Raw genomic sequence first — 13,981 nt, forward strand, 5'->3', positions numbered from 1 at the left:
GAAAAGCAATACAAATTTACCAGCTTAAAATAAGAATGTAAGACAGCTTCAGTGCTTGGTAATCAAAACAAGATAAACATCGAGGCGTGATTATGTCATGTCTTGTCAATGGGAAAATTTGACGTGATGTTGTTAATGAAAAGGTTTCATAGTTACTAAGAAATGCAGATTAGTCCTCTGCAGGGACATGAATTTCATAGCAAATTGAATGGAAATCAGGTAAGAGGTAGTAGTAGCCTGATGGTTAGACTGAAGTGTAATCTTTTAAGGTATCTCATCCTTCCAAAACACACAAACACATTTGAAAGTAACCATTTTAAGTTATTTCATGTAGAATTCTTTAAAGGATTAAAGAATTGTGTAGTTGTGATAATTTGCTGCAAATATTGAGTCGAAGTGTAAATGACTGAGTTTTTTGAATCACATGAGGCCAAGTGTGAATGGTTGTTAGAAGGATCATAACAAAAGTAATCTCAGGGCTCTTTTCATATGGAGCAGGTCTAACCCGTACCCTTTACAATATTATTCAGAGACCCAACATTCCCCCATGAGCAAGCACTTGGCGACAGTGGCGAGAAAAATTCCCTCATAACGGAAGAAACCTTGAGCAGAACCAGACTCTGGGTGGCTGGCCATCTGCCTTGACCGGTTGGGTTGGAGAGAAAGAGAGGAGGGAAGAGAAAAGAGAGAGAGAGAGGATAATGCCATCCTTTCATCCCTTCCCAGGAGGTTTAACAACCATTCACACTTGGCCTCCTCCAAAAGTATGACTGATATGAATATGACATCCAGCATTTATTTATTGACTTTTTCAGTCGTAAAATGGTCCTTATTGCCCTGCCAAAGAATTTTCGGACTCTCTTCAGCGGGCTCTTCTTGACTTTAGCAGGCAGACTTTCATCGGGTGACCCGCCACTGGCCGATGCATCCTCAGCTGGACTGGTTGCACCTTGGCTAACAGTTGGTTCCTTTATAGCCGAGCCAGTAGTGTCTATTCCTGCAGCAGCTTCTGCTCCTTCAGAAGACTGAGGCATGTTTTTAATGCCATCACAGGAGCCAGGAAGGACTGAGCCTGCGTCAGTATCATGAGGTATGGCCGAAGGCTCTTCCTCTTTGGGCTCTTCCTCAGCCGCACAGTCAAGAAATAGGTCCATGTTGTCCATTGGTAAGATCCTCATTTTCTCTAAAGAATCTTCAACACTGAATAAAACATGACAATAAATGAATGGATCACTCAATCAATAAACAAATCTGTCAATTAATCCAATCGTGTATCTATCCAACCCTACTGAAAACAAAACACAGGCACTCACTAAAAGCTGGTGTCTATTTCGTCTTCAGATGGACCATTGTTACAAAGGGGTGATCGAGAGCCTTCCCCGGAGTGATTCTCTTCTCTGGGTCTGTATGTAGAAGGCATGTCAGGAGGCTGACAAAGGCTCTCTGATCCTCCAGCTCAATGGATTCCCGTGTGTCTGGGTTGTGCTGATTGAAAACAAAGTAGGTGACAGTTCAGTTTTAACTGCTTCCTGTCTCTCAATGACAGAGGAAATTGGTATTAATTCATTGTGTAGTCATGAAATGGACCATTTACCGTTATCAGGTCATCCAGACTTCTGATTGTTGTGTCCCATGTTTTCGGCTCAATTCCAGTGTCAAGCTGGTATTCCCTTGGGGTCTACAGGAACAAAACATGCAGGTCAGATACTTCTTCCTGAATGTGTTAAATATTATAAAAGAGTTGTTGCCTAACTGGGAGATGTAAAATTGTGAACTGCTGAGCAAGGTTAAAATACCTTCATCCACCATCTTGGGCTGTCCAAGTGCTTTTCCACCTTGAAAAAATTTTGTGTGCATTTCCCAGCACAGAGAAGGTGGTCAGCTGGCTGGCCCAGGACGTCTACAATGCCCCTCATCTGGAGAGAGAACATAAAGAATCACATCAGCCAACATCCTACAACAAGCCCCCTCTCGGGTTTGGACATGTATCTGGGGCACAATGTAACAGTCTTTGCATTTGAATCTAGATCGGTTTGGTTACTTACTGACTGGTACTCGCAGTCTATCGCAAACAGGTGTTTGCAGAGGTACAAGACCCGAGCACACAGCCTAGACTCCAGCGTCTATGGCCTCGGAGAAGGGGAGGCCCAGGGTGACTTCAGGTGCCCTGTGTGTATCGTACAAGAGTCACAAGAGCTATTAAGTACACTGTCAAATTCAGCATATGTACTGACGACTGACACAGCCTCTGCTGGATCATTTACAGCATAAACACACAATTGCAAACATGTTAAAAGATGAGCTTTGCAGATTGAACCTACCTGTAACCCAGAGGCTGAATTGTCTTCCCAAATACCTCTTCTCGGACACTGAACGACACGCCAAAATCTATTAGTTTTATTCTGAAGGGCTCACTCAGATGGTTTGCCAGCATTATATTGTCTGGCTTCAGGTCTGAGTGAACCACACCAATGCCCTTCAGAGCATCCAAGGCCATCAGCAACTGCAGAGACAAAGGACACAATGTAGACGGTTAAAGTTACCATTGACCAGGGTGCAGGCTTAAACAGATCAAGAAGAAATACAGTTATGTTACTTCAGTATGTAACTTCTTTCCCAGCTGGCTGAGTATCTTGCCGTTACTTGTTGATAGATTGATCAAAGCCACAGTCTTTACCTGGTGGGTTATTGGCCGTATCTCATGGAGAGAGAGTGGCGTCCCTTGCTGTTCGCTGAGCAGTTGTAAAAGACTCCTGTCCAGCATTTCAAACACTAGACAGGTATGTCCTTTGTGTTGAAACTGCTCAAAGAAATGAACCACATTTTTCATGGCTGGGTCAAGCACGCTCACTGCTTCAAGCATTTTGATCTGTGGGGAAAATAGGAAAAATGACATAGGTACTTAGCATTCTAGATGAAGTTCATTTAATAAGCAAAACATAAGCAAGAAAACATGAAAAACCTAATTATCAAAACGCATTAAATAAATTACCTCTCTTTTAGCGGTCTTTTCGGTTTTCAGGATCTTGAGGGCCACGTCCTGTGCTGTGATTAAATTCACAGCTTTAGCAACTTTGCCAAAGCACCCTTCGCCGCTGAATTCTTTAATGAGGTAGCGACTTGTGCTGCTGCACAGTGTGTCGCTTATTTGCACCTCAGAGCTCTCTGATTTCTTCTTCTCATCTGTTACCGCGGACAGAGAAGCAGTACATGAGGGAGAGGAGGAGAACATGTGAAGGTTACAACATGGAGTCGGCAGGGGTCATTCAGTCAACAGAACATGCACAAATGTAGCTGAAGCATTCAGTATAGTCATGTAAATAACATTTGGTTGTCATTCTACGACCAATTGAAGAAGAATATTACGTCCGATATACTGAAAATGGCCAATGACTTCTTCAGTGATATTCCCAAAGAATGAGAAGAGCAACATATACCGAATGAGAAAGAACGTGATCAAATGCTACACTGATCTTCAGCATTCAGATCATTTTCTCAAGAAGAAGTTACTCTGCCGTGTAAAAATGCTCATTTAAGTTTGAAGTCTTGAATTGAAAATGTTACGTACTAGGTAGGTATTATCGGAAACATTTACTTAAAGTATAAAAAGTTAGAAATGTTTCAAACTCTTAACCTGCAAAGTGACCTCTAGCTTCAGAATGAAAATTAGATACTTATAGTACAAGCATCCTAAGCACTGTGCTTGAGTAAATGTATTTAGTTACTTCTCATCACTGTGTGTGTGTGTGTGTTGAGTCTTACTTACCAGTTTTATCTGCTGTCAAACAGCTGGCTGAATCAGAACGTGAAGACATTTTGCTGCAACAAATGTTTTTCCAGATGTGCTACTTCTTCAGTGTAACTTCTTCAACTAACTCTGGTCTGTGTTCTCACCTGAAGGTAAACAGACCAGCTCTTGATGACACCACAATAGAACAAGATTCTATTCTATTAGAGGAAAATTCCATTCTAATCCTTTATCTGAAGAATGAAGGACAATCACTTGGTTTACAGACAAATTGTTCATTTCTGATTTATGCAGTTGATCACTTTCTATCTAATGTGTATTTCAAGTATAAGCATTCTAATTATAAGTCTTTTAAAGCTATGGCTGTCGCCACGTTTAATGGTCTGTTTTAGCCATAGTTACCTTTGTTTACCTGTTTATAGCAGAATGCAGTAGTTCTCTCTCTCACACACACACACACACACACACACACACACACACACACACACAGAGCATATGTACAGTAGGTCAGTCATTTCTTTTGTTCAGACTTTACACCTTTTGCTCCAGAGAATTCTGGCTTCATAAATTCAGCTCACATGCTGTCATGAAGAAAGGCAAGAGAGGCTTCCACCCCCAGATAAGGAGCTGTCACCAAGCAAAGAATTGCTGAACACTGTTGTGGATGATCAATCAAACTGCTTTACAATTGTGCAATTTAAGGTTTTGACATTAAATAGTCCTCATAATTACACTGTGCATGAGTTTATGGAATACTGTTGGTGAACTACTGAATTGTGAAATATTTTATGCATAACATTTGAAATTCACTGCTTTTGAATTTTAAAGTCAGATATTTTGAAATTCAGTTGAATATCAGCTATCTTTTGTACAGATTTCAAGATGTTTATGTAATATAATAATAAACAGAATTGCCGTATTCGTAGTCATAATGTGTGCGTGCGTGTGCTTTTTTAGTGTATGTGTGTGTGTGTGTGTGTGTGTGTGTGTGTGTGTGTTGTTGAGACAACACAAAAAGGGACAGGGTTCATTAGTTCATCAGAGTTAAGCCATTCCCATAGAAATGCATGGAAACTCATGATCATCGAGCTACATTTTTCATCTTTTTTCCCCAAAAGTGTATTGGAAAACTTTTTTTATAATTAATTCTCACTTCAGTCTATCTGGTCATTAAGTGTGTGTGTGTGTGTGTGTGTGTGTATTGAGCGTACGGGAGCAAGAGAGCTTCAACCCCTCAGCTCGTCCTGGTGCCAGCAGCCAGATTGTATTAATGGCATAAATGAATCGAGCCCAGGAACCTTCGAGGGCGTGTTAGTGGCAGCAATGTTTCCAGAGGGAAGAATATTCCCTGAACCCCGGGTGACTTTGGAATAAATGACATAAGAGCCCTTTGCTCTCAATCATCAGCAATACAGTAGAGCCACCTGCATTACAATGTTTCTAGCTACTGGCTGACGTTAATTGGCTGTCAAAATACGGTGTTGACTGTTGGACCTGGTTGTCACAAAGCAGTGTTTAATGTAATGTGCCATGCTGGAGGAAACTGAGTCAACTCAGATTTACATGAAGTGCAGGTTCAGTATCGACCTGCAGGACTACATTTTTCAAATGAGATATCATTGACCGGTAACTAAAAGTAAGAATTTACAGTTCTGGAAACTGGTTTGAACTGACTGGTTTGTCTGTTCAGTATGAAGCTACAGCTAGCAGCAGGTTAGCTTATTTGAGCTAACTTAGGGATGACAAGACTCTTGCAGGGCAAACCAGTGGAGACTCCAGGATGCCACCACTTCCTGTCGAGAAATAGGTCCAGCTGTAATCCTCCATAAATCCACAAATTCAGGTTTTAACACTTTGGATTTTGAATAATTTAAACCAAAACAGATCTAATGTCTTAATTAGTGAGCTTTAGTGGTGCTGGTAGGTGATTCTTTTTACCTTTGGAAAGAACCAGGGTAGCTGTTTCCACCTGTTTACACTAAGCTAGGCTAACCAGCTGCTGGTTCCAGCTTCATTTTGAACAGATGTGAGAGTCTCTAAGCAAGAAGGGTAATAAGCGTTTTTCCCAAAATATCAAAATATTCCTTTTAACATTTGAAAGTCTGTGTAACTAGGGCACCATAATGAAAGCTGAGCTAAAGCTTGTAGTCATAACTGCTACCTGCATCAATTTATGAAGTCTGGACATAAATATTATTTTAGACCACAGTTTTACAAAGGGCTATGTGTTAGACTATTTTTGAGGAGGTGGTGCATTTATGCTCAGATAAGCCAGTCATCTGCTGGCTGTAACTTCATATTTAGCATACAGACATGAGATTGGTATTAATCTTCTCATCTCACTCTCAACGAGAACGTGAACAAGCTGATTTTCCCAGAAAGTTGAGCTCCTCCTTTAAAATACAACAAAGTAGCTGACCTGAGTTTTAACTGCTGTCAGGGTGTTGGGTGCACATGTAAATGTCTTTATTTTTATTCAGACTAAATGTCTCGCAAAACAATCTGCATGGTGCGGCTTGTGGTGTTAAAATGGTGGTTATCTGTAAACTGTGAGTCTGGTTGTTATATGGCTGCCCAGCACCTCTCTCACCAGTTGTTCTTCTAACTTGCACCACTTGTGGCTTTGCATTGAAACTCTAGTCTGAAATGTTGATTGTTTTAACCAAAAAAGTATTTTGTAAGAACAAACTGGCCAACAGCTGCATTGCTACGACAAATGGGGGCTTACTATCGGGAATTATCTCGGGGGATAGGTTGACCACTGACATATTAGCTTAAACTTTCCTCTAGAGTAGTAGTAGTAGTGTGTGTTTATGTTTAGAGCTGACAGACTTGTGCCCAATTGTGAATGATTTTACTATGATTGGTCATAATCTATGGAAAGCTCTCTCTGTTGAGAGGAAAAGAGATATAATCCAGTTGTTTCTTGGCAGAATCACAAGTCCATATTATGTCCCAAAAATATATTTTTATTGCGGGATAGGCAAAAAAAAATTCAGCCTTTTTGTAATCTAATTTTTTTAACAGTTCACGGCTCTCTTCATGAGTGAAATAAACACCACAATTAGTTTGAATATATTGAATCATTCATGCTGAAATTAGCATGATTTCAAGGTGTTTAATGACCTTATAGATAAATAATTAAGTATTAGGTATTTAGGTAGGAATGGCTGTCCATAACAAAATCCACTGTCCTTCAAATGTTTCCTTGCTGAACCAATTAAGATGTCTATTGATTCCAAAATAAATGCTTTTTGTACTTTGCAGCCTCAGATTTGTTGGATTTCTGAACTGCCTTCACTGTCACAGCTGCCTCAGTGATTTGACACCTGGATATAATCAGTGGTAGCAGTTGTTTTAAGATACTTAAGTAAGAGTAATTCAATTCAATTCAATTCAATTCAATTTTATTTCTATAGCGCCAAATCATAACAGAGGTTATCTCAGGGCACTTTTCATATAGAGCAGGTCTAGACCGTACTCTTTATAGTTATATTTACAGAGACCCAACATTCCCCCATGAGCAAGCACTTGGCGACAGCAGCCAGTAAAAACTCCCTTTTAACAGGTAGAGACCTTTAACAGAACCCGGCTCACTGTACTAATACAATACTGTAAAAAGAATCCAGTACAAAAAGTCTTGCATTCAAAGTCCTTCAAAATAGTCACAAAAAATATACTTAAGTTAAAAATGTAACAGTATATGTCATCCAAATCGTCACGGGATAAATTGGTAAAATTTATCCCGCATTAAATAAATTACCTCTCTTTTAGCGGTCTTTTCGGTTTTCAGGATCTTGAGGGCCACGTCCTGTGCTGTGATTAAATTCACACCTTTAGCAACTTTGCCAAAGCACCCTTCACCGCTGAATTCGAGAAAATTCAGAGAACCTACCCGAGAGAAAATCTAATTTGTCTACCAATTAAGGCATGATAAATGTGTGTTGTCGAAAATGTTGATTTTGCCATGTAGCAAAATGTCGACAGTTTCCACAGCAAATTCTGTGTCTCCACCTCTTAAGGAAAATTCATTAATTAAAATCAAATCAATGGGGCTTCTCCTCAACATACTAAATATAATTTTTAGTCATTAATGAGTTAGAGGAATAGTTGGACATTTTGGAAAATATACAATTTACTATATCTTGACAGGAAGTCACTGTGTCTAGCGAAGAAACAGTCCAGCACATAGTCACCAACCACAGCCTGACATTTGTGTATGGACTAAAACAAAAGTGACATAAACATGTAAAACAGTGATGACATGTAAATTAGTCGGCTTTAGAGGTGCTGGTAGGCTGATTTTGTTACCTTTGAAAGAGACAGGCTAACAGTCCCTCCCCAATTTCCAGTCTAAGCTAAGCTAAGCTAATTTGGCTGCTGACCAGAAAGATATCGCAGAGATCATCAAACTATGTATGATCTTAAATATTATAAAAGTAATGTGTTGGAAAACATCACGTTAAACTTTTGTAGAGTTGAGGCTGTGATGGCTTGTCAAAGGATGCAAAGTATCACCCTACAGTTTATAATTATACATTTATTTAAAACATAATTTAGTCATTGGTCAAATAAAAGTACATAACAGGTATCATTTGTCATTCATACTGGCATCCATTTGTCACAAAAGCCACGAGTTAAAACCCGTCCTAGTCTCATAATTCAAAGACAGGGAAGTCTGTGGTACAACTGACTTCCAAAAGTACGAGGAACCTCTCAGGTTTGAGCAACAGGGTCGGTCCTATGTTGCCAACCACTCCCTCCTCGATGGACGGTCCGAACATTTCAGTGTGTCCGATGTTCCTGGCCGCATCCAGGGATCTGTGGCGACAGTTTCTACGGAGCTCGGATGGTTAAGATTGTGGAGAGAAAATTGAGGAGGGAAGGAGTCGTCATCAGACCGATCCCCTGGTCCTGAAGAACAGGAGCAAGGAGTCAGAGTCAAACACTAATAGTATTACATCTTAAAACCAAGCCTTTCATTAGAGCATCACCCTGCATGGACTACTGCAGAACTCAGTGTTTGGTATGTACATAAATATTTGTTGCGTAAAAATGGTGACCAATTCTTTATCCAACTAGAATAAACCGTTTCCATGGTTATTTGAATACTGGCTGAATATAATGACTTTTGGGCTTTTGAAACCCATTAAAGCTCTAATGTAGACATTTAATCAGACATCTATGAAAAATACTCCTGATATTTCTTTTAATACAACAAAACTGAAACATCTTGCATTCAGAAAGTACTCATACCCCTTCACTATCTTCACATTTTATCAATCTCCACTCAATACCCCATAATGACAAAGTGAAAACAGAATTTTTGAAATGTCTGCAAATTTATTAAAAAAGTCAAAATGGAAAAATAAACACTGAAATAAGTACTCAGACCCTTTGCTATGCCACTTGAAATTTAGCTCAGTTGCCTCCCATTTCTCTTGATCATGTTTCTACACCTTGATTGGAGTCCACCTGTGGTAAAGTCAATTGACTGGACGTGATTTGGAAAGAACCACGCCTGTCTATATAAGGCCTCACAGCTGACAACGTACATCAGAGCAAACCAAACCATGCGGATGAAGAAACTGTCTGCAGAGCTCCGAGACAGGATTGTTTTGAGGCACAGCTGAATGGCTACCCAAATAAATAAATAAATAAATAAATAAAATAATAATAATAATAATAATAATAATAATAATAATAATAATTCTGCTGCATCGAAAAGGTTACCAAGAGCAGAGTGGCCTCCATAATTCTTCAATAAAAGACGTTTGGAACAACCAGGACTCTTCCTGTCACTATGGGGTACTGAGTGTAGATTGATGAGGGACGATTTTAGCATAAGGATGCAACATATAACAAAATGTGAAGGAAGTGAAAGAGTCTGAATACTTTAGGAATGCACTATATGTATACAAAACATAAGGACCAACAGAAATTAGTCTTTCAAGTCGCACCGGCAGTGTATCCACGACGACTGAGAGCCATCAGACGACCTGTCCTGTACCGGCTCGTTCCTTCACCTCCTTGCTCCTGCTGCAGCCTGTTACCTGTGTGAGTGGAGTAGTCATCTTGGCCAGTGGACTGGCTGGAAGCAGCTCGTTCCTGAACCAACCACCGGACATAACAATAAGACTTCATGATTTAAAAATAATAATAATAATAATAATAATAATAATAAAGGTTGTAGCTCACTTAACTGTAGCTTTAGAGCTCACAGGATACACCATAACACATAAGTAACCTGCCAGGTGTGTATTGGTGGGTAAAAAAAAAAAAGAAAAAGTGTACCAGAGGGTGCTGTGACTGTTTGGCCAGCCTCCTCCTCTCCCTGGCCGACAGCTGGGGGGTCTTCTCAAACTCTGGGGTGCGGGGGACTGGAAAGGCATCACCTAGGGGGTCTCAACAAACATACACACACCCACAAAAAAGCAAACTTAGTCCCAGGCATCTTTACATAAACTTTGGGGATGTATTACACTATAGTTAGTTTCAAAGTATGGTTCCATTCCTTTATAGTTATATCATCCTGGTGATACTAGATCCTTAAATAACTATCGACAAGTTCAATTATTTGTCCTTCATTGAGCAACACATGTTATAGATGTAAATTTGTTTTATGGTACATTTAGTAGTAAGTAGGTTAAGTAAGTAGTAAGTAAGTTCTTCAAGATAAACAAGCATGATTTGAGCTTTACCACTGACAGCAGAGACCAGTATTGGTTTAGGATGGTCTAACAGAAGATCGCATTGTGTTCAAAGTATCAAAATATTAACTTCCTGCCTCTAGACCACAGGCAACATTTTAAATGTTTGATAGGTGTACATGGTGACAAGACTGGTGACGGTAAAGTGAGGTTTGTACTCCAGAGAAGGAGAGGGGAAAAAAAAAAACCATCCATCAGTGTTGTAGTAGCCCCAGGAGTTTTGGATGGATGTGTGCTGTGAAAATTCAGATCTTGAGTGACCCCCCCGAAACCCAATTCACTGTCAAGTCTGTACTAGGGCTGGATATGGGCATTGTCTCCCAATTCAATTTGATTTTGATTCACAAAGTCCAGAATCGTTTGATTTCAATTCTTGTATTTGTTTAAAAAACTGAACAAATGATATTAGGTTAAGCAAAGACACCTCTGCATACACACACAGCACATGAAACGTTTACCATTATTTTCTACAGCATCATCAAATATAATTAAACCCACCTGGATCACGCAAGAGCTCACTTGGTCAGCCATCTTGAAAGTCTACTACACGTTCGATTGGACAAGTAGACTCTACCTTGTGATTGGATTGTCACTGTCCTATCAGATTCAGGTGTGAAGACGGAAAAAACCTTTTACTTGTAACTTCAGCGTCACACACAGTGTGGGAACTTTGAGCGCTGAGTTTTACGCACAGCTTATTGCTTCGTATCTGTATACAGATGTTCAACAAAAGCACTCCCCCCTCCCCCACAGTGTCTCTGTGTAACCTCAACCCCGATTCCATTTCCTCCAAGATTTTATTCAGTTTAAAAAAAAAACAAAAAAAACAAATTCAAATGTTTTCTACACACGATCAAACTTGAATGTCTCATGTCAATTTATTTTACAGGTTTACTAAGGTGGATTTTCAAACATCCCTTTACAAGCTCAAATCTTATTGAAACTAATTTAAGCCCGTACATTTCTGTAGTTAGCTCGTTGGCAGGGCCAGACTCAATAAGTACAATCCACACACTGCTCATTCGGCATCCACGGCCTCGCATCTCATAGTCAGAAATAATATCTCTTCAACAAACACAAACAGACATCATATCATTGAGTTTTTCTTGCAGTCTATCCCTCCCGTGGATACGATCTCTAGATTCGAGAAAGCCAAAGTCAGCTAACCATCCTAATGCGTGACCGTCCTGTAAACGGCAGCGGGTCTACATGGACTAACTATTCACGTCCACATTCACATCCACACGTTGGAATAATTTGATTGCAACAAAGTAGACATTTAACATATGGTGCAGCCCTAACTGAACCACTTACAAGTAACCACTGCATACACAGAACACTTAGCACAGATGCACGTTTACTGAGAAAGCTGCAAATGCAAAGATCAGTGTTGGGATGTTAAGAATCAATACCGGATCATTCAAATGAAAAATCAGATTAATCGGAAATGTTTTTTTCATCCAGCCCTAATTTGCACTAGCTGTGTAATTTTAGTGACCGTGATACAAAAGAAAAGAGTTGCACATCTTGATTTCATGGTGGTCTTACCAATGAATGCACTCTCTGACTCCAGCAGAGAACCTCTTGCAGATCCCCCCATCACACTCTTCTGCAACATACACACAACTCTTTTCATAATTCAACTCTGATAGTTACAGTCAGTTAATATAGTATATATATTCCATGTAGAGAATTTCTGAAGCAGATTATTGTAGAATCTCTCAAGCATAGGTGCTTGATCTATCAAAACATTGTCTCTTTTCAACTCACCAGATAATCATTTTGCTGTGGTGGAGACAGGTCAAGATAATCTGTGACACAAGAAGAACATTGTTTACTCTCTTTGCTGCAAATGCAAAATGGTTGTGAAAAAAAGGAGTAAATGCAAAGACCCGTGGATGTCACTGTCCTGATAATGTGCCCAGATACAGATCACCAAGTAGAAATGGGGCCATAGAGAAGACATTTTATCCTCAACATCCACATTAACCAAAGAAAATCTCCATCTGTCAACCTGGTAAAATATACACGAACAAAAAATAAACTGTCTTTCCAGGCAACTCTCCAACTGAAACAACTGCAACGGGATATATAGGATTTTTTTTTTTTTTTTTTTAAATTTTAACATGTAAGGAGAGCTAACCGTCCTGAACTGTAGACCTCTGGCTGCTGAACTGGCGATTTGGATCCCTGTAGTCATGCCTTCTCCTGCTGGTCACACCCACTTCCTCCAGCTTTGGAACCTCACTGGAGCCCAGCCTGGACTTCTCATCTGACTCGCAAATACAGATACCAACAATTTATGGCTGATATTATTGATTTGCAGTGGAGTGCAGTTAAAATTCTAAAACCGGTGTGTTACCTGCGTATTTAAGCTGAAGGGAGTCGTGGATTCGCAGCAGGTTTCTGGGATCCATGTTTCTGGAGTTGGGCCTTCGGACTGGAGCTTGGAGCCGCAGCCTGGCCATATCAAACACATCCACCATGGGATGCTCCCCATGTCTGGACAAATAAAGACAAGTGCACACACACACACACACACACACACACACACACACACACACACACACACACACACACACACACACACAGAGCATATGTACAGTAGGTCAGTCATTTCTTTTGTTCAGACTTTACACCTTTTGCTCCAGAGAATTCTGGCTTCATAAATTCAGCTCACATGCTGTCATGAAGAAAGGCAAGAGAGGCTTCCACCCCCAGATAAGGAGCTGTCACCAAGCAAAGAATTGCTGAACACTGTTGTGGATGATCAATCAAACTGCTTTACAATTGTGCAATTTAAGGTTTTGACGTTAAATAGTCCTCATAATTACACTGTGCATGAGTTTATGGAATACTGTTGGTGAACTACTGAATTGTGAAATATTTTATGCATAACATTTGAAATTCACTGCTTTTGAATTTTAAAGTCAGTTATTTTGAAATGCAGTTGAATATCAGCTATCTTTTGTACAGATTTCAAGATGTTTATGTAATATAATAATAAACAGAATTGCCGTATTCGTAGTCATAGTGTGTGCGTGCGTGTGCTTTTTTAGTGTGTGTGTGTGTGTGTGTGTGTGTTAGTGGTTGAGACAACTCAAAAAGGGACAGGGTTCATTCGTTCATCAGAGTTAAGCCATTCCCATAGAAATGCATGGAAACTCATGGTCATCGAGCTACATTTTTCATCTTTTTTCCCCAAAAGTGGAAAAATTGTATTAATGGCATAAATGAATCGAGCCCAGGAACCTTCGAGGGCGTGTTAGTGGCAGCAATGTTTCCAGAGGGAAGAATATTCCCTGAACCCCGGGTGACTTTGGAATAAATAACACAAGAGCCCTTTGTTTTCAATCATCAGCAATACAGTAGAGCCACCTGCATTACAATGTTTCTAGCTACTGGCTGACGTTAATTGGCTGTCAAAATACGGTGTTGACTGTTGGACCTGGTTGTCACAAAGCAGTGTTTAATGTAATGTGCCATGCTGGAGGAAACTGAGTCAACTCAGATTTACATGAAG

At 39.9% G+C, this 13,981-nt stretch overlaps 1 long non-coding RNA gene across 1 annotated transcript; it reads right to left on the reverse strand.

Annotated features, from left to right (window-relative positions):
• Nucleotides 1–7,863: 7,863 nt before the first annotated feature.
• LOC120787261 lies at nt 7,864–9,764 on the reverse strand. Its single transcript, XR_005706891.1, has 2 exons — nt 9,709–9,764; nt 7,864–8,662 (listed from the first exon to the last, which is right to left on the reverse strand). It is a non-coding gene; the product is annotated as an uncharacterized LOC120787261 (long non-coding RNA).
• Between the last annotated feature and the right edge of the window lie 4,217 nt (nt 9,765–13,981).

This window comes from Xiphias gladius, unplaced genomic scaffold (assembly GCF_016859285.1).
Source record: "Xiphias gladius isolate SHS-SW01 ecotype Sanya breed wild unplaced genomic scaffold, ASM1685928v1 HiC_scaffold_1323, whole genome shotgun sequence".
Classification (NCBI taxonomy): Eukaryota; Metazoa; Chordata; class Actinopteri; order Istiophoriformes; family Xiphiidae; genus Xiphias; species Xiphias gladius.